Source organism: Arachis duranensis, chromosome 2, assembly GCF_000817695.3.
Source record: "Arachis duranensis cultivar V14167 chromosome 2, aradu.V14167.gnm2.J7QH, whole genome shotgun sequence".
NCBI classification, from domain to species: domain Eukaryota; kingdom Viridiplantae; phylum Streptophyta; class Magnoliopsida; order Fabales; family Fabaceae; genus Arachis; species Arachis duranensis.
This window is the reverse complement of record NC_029773.3, coordinates 9,378,975-9,388,136: the sequence shown is the minus strand read 5'-3', so window position 1 is coordinate 9,388,136 and position 9,162 is coordinate 9,378,975.

Genomic DNA, 9,162 nt, shown 5'->3' with positions numbered 1-9,162 from the left:
CAAAACATTATAAAAAATAAGTAAGAAATAATTTTATTTTAGTTTACTCTTTAATTCGCATTATTTAAATTTAGTTTAATACATATGATTTAATGTGATTTAATTATTAGTTGAAAATATTTTAGGTATCTATTTTATTTGTAAATTTATTATTTTAATAACTATTGAATTAATCAAATCAATTAATTAATACACATAATTAATATAATTGATTTGATTCAATAAATTAAATAAATAAATTAAAAAATATTACCAGAACATTAAAAAATAAAATAAAAAATACTATCAAAACAAATTGGATATGTCTAAAATGAGCTCAACAATTATATGTTTATTGAATGAGCCACATTTATATAGACCATTAAATTTTATTAGATGAAAATCAAAGGCTAATATAAAAGAAGAGTATTGATGAACTCTAATAAATATAAAATATTTTAGAACATAAATAAAAACTTTAAATAACAATATTTTAATACATAATACTTTAAACGGTAATAAGATCTTTTATTTTTAAATAATTAAATATAAAATATATAAATACAAAATATATGATTACTTTTTATTTATTAAAATTAATTATATATACAAATTTTTTATAATATTAAAAAATTATATTAAAATAATATTTTAAATTATTTTACTGTGTCAATGTTTATATATTACAAAAGGAATGAACCGGTTGTATGTCCATCATGCACTTTTTGGCTTCATGTCCACAACAAAACTCTTTCTTGAGTCTGGACCTTTAAAAGAATGGAATATGATATTCGCTGATTTTTTTTTATATTGGAATAAATTGTGTGATGTGCCCCAATATTTTAATGTATATAAATTTTACTCTTGTATGGGATAATTTTTGACGTTTTAGAAGATACAAAACGTCACCAACATTTTGTATGTAAAAATGATTTTTTTACAAAACGACAGAACCGTTTTGCATGGGGAAAATTTTTTTAAATGGAAGATAGGAAAATGTCATTGACGTTTTGATTTTTTTATTTTTTTTAATTAAAAAAAAACTGAAAACGGCAGTGATGTTTTGTATATTCCCACAATGACGTTAAATACAATTTTTTAAACATTTTGATGGATTACACCAACTCAAATCCAATATTAGAAAAAAAAGTGTATGATATTTCACTAAAGCAAATGACATATCAGAACTGCTTTTCTATACTATATATATATATATATATATTAAAGAGTTTAATTTTAATGTATTGATGCTGTAAAATATTTTTATTATTTTGGATGACTATCTATGAGGTCAATAAAAAATATGGTTATTTTTAAGCATTATACAATTAGATGTGTGTATAAAACTATTTTACATTGAGGTATATCAAAATTAAATTCATATTTAAAATGCTATTTATTTTAGAAATAGATTAAATAATATGTAAGTTAATGTTAAACTAAATTCTAATTGTGCAAAAAAAAATAGTAAGAATAAAAAGAGAGAAAAAGAAAGAAGTATAAAAGTATGTTAGAGGAAAAAAAGAAAATGTGTAAAGTAAATGTTTATTTATATAGTAAATAGTATTAATATTTTGATAATTAAAAAACGATATTCAATTTTTTAATTTTATTTTTCATGGATAATGACAAGTGACAACATGTATTTTTAATAATATTATTACAACTAAATGATATTAAAAAATATAAATTGTTAAAAAGAAAAAGAAGTAATATATAAATGACAAAAACATTGTATAACTCATGAATATAATTATACAAAAAAATTAATGAATATAATCACCTAATACATACATTATTTAACAAACTAAAAAAATAAAAATTATAGTCATCAACCAAATTTCAGCACACAACACTTAAAGACTTAAGGCTAGGTTTGTTTACAGGACACTGAGATAAGGATACAAAGACATAAAATTATGTTTGATAGATGAGACATAGACAGAGATCATATATTCAGAGACACTAAATTAGTATATTTTGTGTCCATTCTAACAGAAAATACACAGAGACACTAACAAGAGACACAACTTATTTTTTATTTTTTCTTTCATTATTCTTGTTAATTTTTTATAATTATATTTTTTATTATTATATTTTTCGTCTCAAATTTTTTGAATGAAAAAAAAAATAAATTGAATTTTTATAATTTGTTCTAGTTTATCACCAAACAGGATACAAGAACATAAAACTTTGTGTCTCTGTCCTTTATATTTTGTTCTTACTTCTTAGTGTCTTGTCAACCTAAGAGGGATTTGAATCTTCTAAAATTTGAACTTAACTTGAGAGAGTAAAGTGTGATCTCTCACTATTTATTTTATATGTGAGACCAAAAATAAATATAAAAGAAAATAAATGTACAATACTCCTCTATTATTTAGAATTTTGAAACTCCTTTATATTATTAATATTATAATGTGTTAGCACATTATTTTAGAAGGTATAATATTAATGGAGTTTTTAATGCATATCGATAAAATCATTAAATAATTAATGTATTATTTTTGTAAAACTACAAACAAATATTTATATTTAAATTATAAATACTTAACTTCATATTTAAATATTTATTATACTATAACAAATATTAAAGAGTATAATAAAATAATTACTTATTAATTTTTTTTAACAAACTCGTTAATACTTTTATTATACTTTCAACATATACAATATTTTATTCTTCTATTTTATACCATATTTTTATTATACTATAAAAATTATTAATAAGCACAATAAAATATATTAGTAAGTACTATAAAAAATATTAAAAGAGACATCTTGAAATAAATATTAATTTTAGTAGATGGGTGTTTGACAATATTTTTTTAAAGAGAAAAATGAAAAACTATTATTCTACGTTCTAAAATGAAGTTTATTTTTATTTTAAAATTTTAATCTATTAATAGTTTAATATATCTAAATGTATAAGTCTCGTATTTTTTAATATCTAAATGTATAAGCCTCATATTTCTCATAAATACTGTTAATAGAATGTTTATACGTACAGATATCTAGAAAATAATTGATACATAGAAAAAAATATTGTTTAAATTTATCTCATAAAACTTGTCTTATATACTACTTTTTTTTTTCATATATGCCATCATGATTTTAAAATTAATTATATTATAACATACTATTTAATTAGGATATATATGAATATATATTAGGAACAAAATTAATATTTTTTAAAGTATTATTTCAAATTAATTTGTTAAAAGATACTTAAAAAAAAGAGATATTAAAAACAAATTTAGATGCGTTGAGGTACTGCATAATTTTTTTTTATTTTATTAGAGATGTTTATTTTATGTTATTAGTTGAATGTAATTTTAGATTTTTATAGTTAAAACTAAATTTAAAAATAATTTTAAGTAAATAATCACAAATCAATGAGTAGAATAGTGTTACATTATGGTCAGATTCGTAACTAGAGTTGTTGTTGTTTTCATGAAGTTAGGGTGTAATCGGATTGGCTTGGGTTGAGTTTGGAAGAAATTGAAAACTGACCTGATTAAATTTGATCGTTTTGAAATAAATCAGATAAATATATTTTTGTGACTAAATCTAGACCGATCATATCAGTTTGTATTGATTTGAATACCGAATTAGAATTAGATTTCTAAAAAAAAAATTTGCAACGAAGAAAAATAAGAATAAACCAATATTGTTACATCCTAACTTTATGGATTAAACATTAGAAACAACAACTCTAGTTACGAATCGATAATGTAACACTATTCTATTCCTTGATTTGTGACTACTTACTTAAAATTATTTTTGAATTTTGTTTTAACTATAAAAATTTAAAATTACATTCAACTAATAACCTAAAATAAAAAAGTCCAATAAAATTTAAAAAAAATTATGTAATACCTCAATGCATCTAAATTTATTTTTAATATCTCTTTTTTCTTTTAAATTATCTTTTAACAAATTAATTTAAAATAACACTTTAAAAAATATTAATTCTGTTTCTTATATATATCCTAATTAAATGGTATGTTATAATATAGTTAATTTTTAAAATCATGATGCTATAGATGAAAAAAAAGTAATATATAAGACAAATTTTATGAGATAAACTATAATATCAAATAAATAAAAATAAAAATTATTAATTAATTAGAATTTATAAACAAATTTAATAATTTTAATAACTTATATACCAATAGAACATGTTAAATTTCTAATAGTTAGTCATAAAAAAAACTCAATAATAATCATAATTGTCATTTTATTGAAAATATATTTTAGAAGTTATAATTAATGTGTTTGTAGTTTTACAAAAAAAATTAAATGCTTAATGATCTTATCAATGTACATTAAAAGCTACATTAATGAAATATTCCCTCAAATATTATACCAACATATATTATAGTATTAAACTATTAATAATACAAAGGAGTTTCAAAACTCCAAACTATAGAAGAGTATGAAATCGGGTCCATGAAAGAGAAATTATTCAAAAATAGAAAATCACACTTTACTCTCTAAAGTTAAATTCAAATTTTAGAGGATCCAAATCCGCCTAAGAGAGAGAGTGAGATACTTGCACCTAATTAGAGAAATGTCTTTGGAATCAGCAGTGCACAAATACTCATTTCATTATCATTGAATCTTAGTATGATCTTTATTTTTTATGTAAACTAGAGTGAGATCCACACGATATGCGTAGTGATAAATTAATTATACTATATAATATATTTTAATAAGTATTATATTATTTAGAGATTGATTAAATAATATATAAATTAATATTAAATTTGAATTGTTTATATTAAAAATATTTTTAGAATATTTATTTGATAATTTGTACATAAATTTATATAATTATTTAACTAAAATATAATATAAATTAAAATATAATTTATTATTTTAAAAAGGCATAAACTTTTTTATATTAGAGTTGTACAAAATTATATCTTTATTTTTTGCTTTTATTTTTACATTTGTTTTAGTTGTCATATTTTGTCTTTTCATATAGTGTTCTTTGGGTTGCAAATACTTAAAGAAAAATAAAAAAAACAAATGAGAATGAAAAATACAAAAAATATAAATTAGTTTAATAATAATGATATATTTGAATATACCTAGTAAGGAGACGTGCATGGTTCTAAGAATACAAGTGAATTTTTAGGGTTTTTGACAAGTGCTCTGCTAGAATTTTGACAAGTACTCTTTTTAGGGTTCCTTCTTTCGTTTACTTTCAATTCATACCCAAAATCTCACAATTCTGATTGTTGACTAGGATTGAAACACAAATTCTCCATGATGGAGTAAGCGGGAGGAGAAGAAAAACAATATGACTCAGATAATGAGGAGGAACAGAAAGATCTGGTACGATTAGGAGATGAAGAAATTGTAAAAAGAACTGAAGCGTGCTCTAAAAGCCGTTTTAGAAGACTATTCATATATAAACCTTTCTCCCAAGAAACAATAGACAATGCTCTCAGGGTGATTTGGGGAGACCAAAGGGACTTCGTATGGTTGATAAGGAAAACAACATATTCCAATTCTTTTTCGAGGAGGAACAAGATGCAATAAGAGTGAAAAGAGGAGGACCCTGGCTCTTTAAAGATTATGTGCTCCACCTTCAGAGATGGAATGAAAATGAGAAGGTATGGGAAGAAGGACTCCGTTTCTTCCCAACATGGTCCTAATTCTTGGGTCTTTTGGAGGAATTTAAATCGCTAAATGTATGGAGAAAATTAGGAGAGAAGATTGGAGAGGTTATTGATGTGGGGTTCTTTAATGTCAGAAAAAAAGAATTCAGAATTGTGAAAGTAAGAATCTGAGTTGATTGAGAATGAAAAGTTAGAGATAGTCTGAGACTAACTGGACTGAAATAGAGAATAATAGATATTGGAATTAGATATGAGTGGCTAGCCAAATTCTGCACCTATTGTGCGAAACTGGGACATGATGCCAAGTATTGTAACAAGCTTATCATAGACTCAATAACAAAGCAAACCAAACAGGATCGCATAGGAGAGTGGATTAAAGCGGATCAAGTAGGAAAAAGAGTGGACACAGAGGGCGGCGATGACACTACATGGAATAAAAACTTTAACTCAAAAACTGCACAATCAAAGAAGAAACCATCTCCTACATAGTTAATAGAAAGTTTCGCTGAGTTGAGCATGAATGGAACCAAAAATCAGGTAAAAAAGATAGTAGAATCCTTGAAAAAGAGGGACGAAAGGGCGCTGAATCAGACTCCAAAGGAGGTCTGGTAGGTTATGGAAAATGATGGAGCTCGAATCCTATTGGATGATGTTAACCCAATGGAGACACCTATGAAATTAGAGCAGAATAAAACGTGCGATTAAAGAAGAGAAAAGAAAATTGAAGATTAAACAAATTGCTAGACAAAGAGATGAAAACTACCAGCAAGTATGTGGAGTGAAAAAGGGACCAGCAGGTAGGGAAAATGAAACTAATAAAAAAAACTCTATATGGAAGAAAGACGAGCAGAAAAAGAGAAGGTGGAGGGTGTCAGTCGTACAATGGCACCCCCGCGCCATGAGGATCCTTACATGGAATTGTCGAGGTTTGGAGAGACCCCTGACAATCCATAATCTCAAAGGGATTACTCAATCCCACTTCTCTGAGTTGGTTTTTATATGCGAAACAAAAAAACCAAACTCATTTGGTGGAAGCGAAGCTGAAGTCGTGTAGATTTAGCAAATGGCACATAATCAATCCAAATGGTATTGTCGGAAGATTAGCCATGGCGTGGAAAGAAGAGTGTGATGTTAAAGCAACCAGCAGCTCTAGTTTTCATATACAATGTGTAGTGAGGGATGTGGTGAACAATGTAGAGAGGCACATAATTGGTGTCCACTTCAGCTGTAGTGAACCCTGAACAAGCAAGGGCAGCCCAATTTCAAGAGATTTTGAAGGGGTATCGAGGTTTATGCCTTTTAAGCATTCCATCAGAAACCGCTAGAGGGGTGTAGCGATTTCTTCTTGTAACACCCTAACTACCAAAGCTCACGCATTCAGCAGCGCGACTCTGATAGCTCGGATATTACGACGACACTTATACTATTTAATACTAAAATATGAGCCTTTTTACAACTTTAAACCGCAAAATCGCTCTCAAAAATACTTTCGTTCGACAACGTAAATCCATAGATACCATACAATTTAAAAAACTCATAAAGAGTACATCCACACACACACACACACATATATAAACAATATTACAAGCATTAACCAATACAGTTCCTATCCCTCTTACAGAACATATCAAGATAAAGGCGAGAGTACAATAAATAATAATCTAAAGCAACACAAAGCATCTCAAAAACAATTAAATAAACTCTTCGTGACTTCTGCATCCATATCCTGAAAGGGGAAAAATGTAGGAGGTGAGAACATCATCCTCGAAAGGGTTTTCAGTAGAGGGTTTTTGGGAATTACTGTAATAGGATACGTGAAGATAAACCGTACCAGTGATTAATAACTGACTTATGCCTCTTTTCAAAAACAACGGTTTACAGTAAAAGAGAAAATCTAAAATCCTTTTCTGAAAGAGGAAACTGTTCATTTAAAACAATATTCAAAAGCCTTTCAAAAGGTTTATCTATGATGAACCAATTTAACCCTTCATACTTTTCCAAACTAGAAACACAAAACCGAAACCAACCATCGGTCCATCTCATTTCAACCACGGCCTTAGGCCCAAACAATCCAACCAACAACCAATCACCACAAACCAACAGAGTCCCAATTGCAAACAAAGATAGAAAGTTCAAGCACAAACAAATAGTTACAGCAAGTAGAACAAGTAGCAGTTAATCTCAAATAGTCACAAAGGCAAACCAAGTACAATATGCACACCCAAACAATGTCACATAGATGCATATGATGCATGCCTGTTTCTAGTGACTGATGATATCATATGTCGGTTATAGAGCCAACCCGATAAGTCCTGGTAGCTAACCATTGGACTGTCCCTCTGTCGTGTCTCTCCAACTCGAGTTATACTCAATATAAACTTGATCATAATCATGATCCATATCCATCACCCTCACTGGCAAATATTTATGTGGGTGAGCTCATCCAGGGCTTTCACAGTGCCCGACCACCCTGACGACATAGGGTCAACAGAGCTTCGAGTCTCCACCTGGAGCACGTGGTGGCTAGCCACTGCTTTCTCCCAGGGAAACTCGTATCTCCGATAGTGGAAGTACAAAAATCACAATTATCAATATCTCAGCATATATGCATTCATTCTCAGCCATGGATCAACATCCATCTCAGCCATCCGGCTCACGGTTCAATCCAAAACCAGCCAATATTCATATCATACACAGCCATTTCGGCTCATGGTTCAATCCAGAACCAGCCAATATTCATAATCATACACAGCCATTCTAGCCCATAACAAAACAACACTTCCACCATTCAACATCATCAAATTCATAAAATCGGCATTTAAGCCATAAGTCACTTTTTCTCAATTCATTTCACTTTGAAATCAAGTTTCAACTCTTTTCAGCCTTGGCTTTAAAGATCTCATTTCTCAAATCATCTCAGGCTCATAAGCCACTTTTACTCAAGGTAAAATCCCCTTTGAAAACAATGCCACTCTCGGCATCCTCTTTCCAAAACTTCCATAACCATGGCAAGTTAAAGATTTATTTTGAAATATTCAAAATCATCCATCCAAAAATGAAATTTTATAACAAAAGCTTCTCGGCAGAGTCTCAAGTCATTAGGGAAGAATATCATAACTTATTTTTCCAAATTCACTTAAAATCATTAAAAACCTTGGCTTCCTGATTTGAGTAATAAAATAGGATCTAAGCCAAATCGAGTCATGTAATCATTTACTTATTTCAAAGCCGTTTCCTTTACTTAGGCAAAACCAACTTCAACCCCCATGATAAATTCTAGAATGTTTCAACTGTTCAAAATTGTTTTAGTCTTGCAAGAATTCAGAATTCAAAGAGTACTTAAAACCTTTCTCAAAACATTTCAAAATGAAACTTGTCAATAGACATTCAGGTTCTTTCAAAGTCATTGAAACTCCTCTAATTGAGACCCTCAAGTCAAATTCAAAGGCATTGACCTTGTCACATTTAAAACAACTTCAAAACATAAATTTCATCTAAATAACTTTCTCCTGAAAGAGATACAATGCCTTTCTTAAGAAGCAAGACTAAATCACAA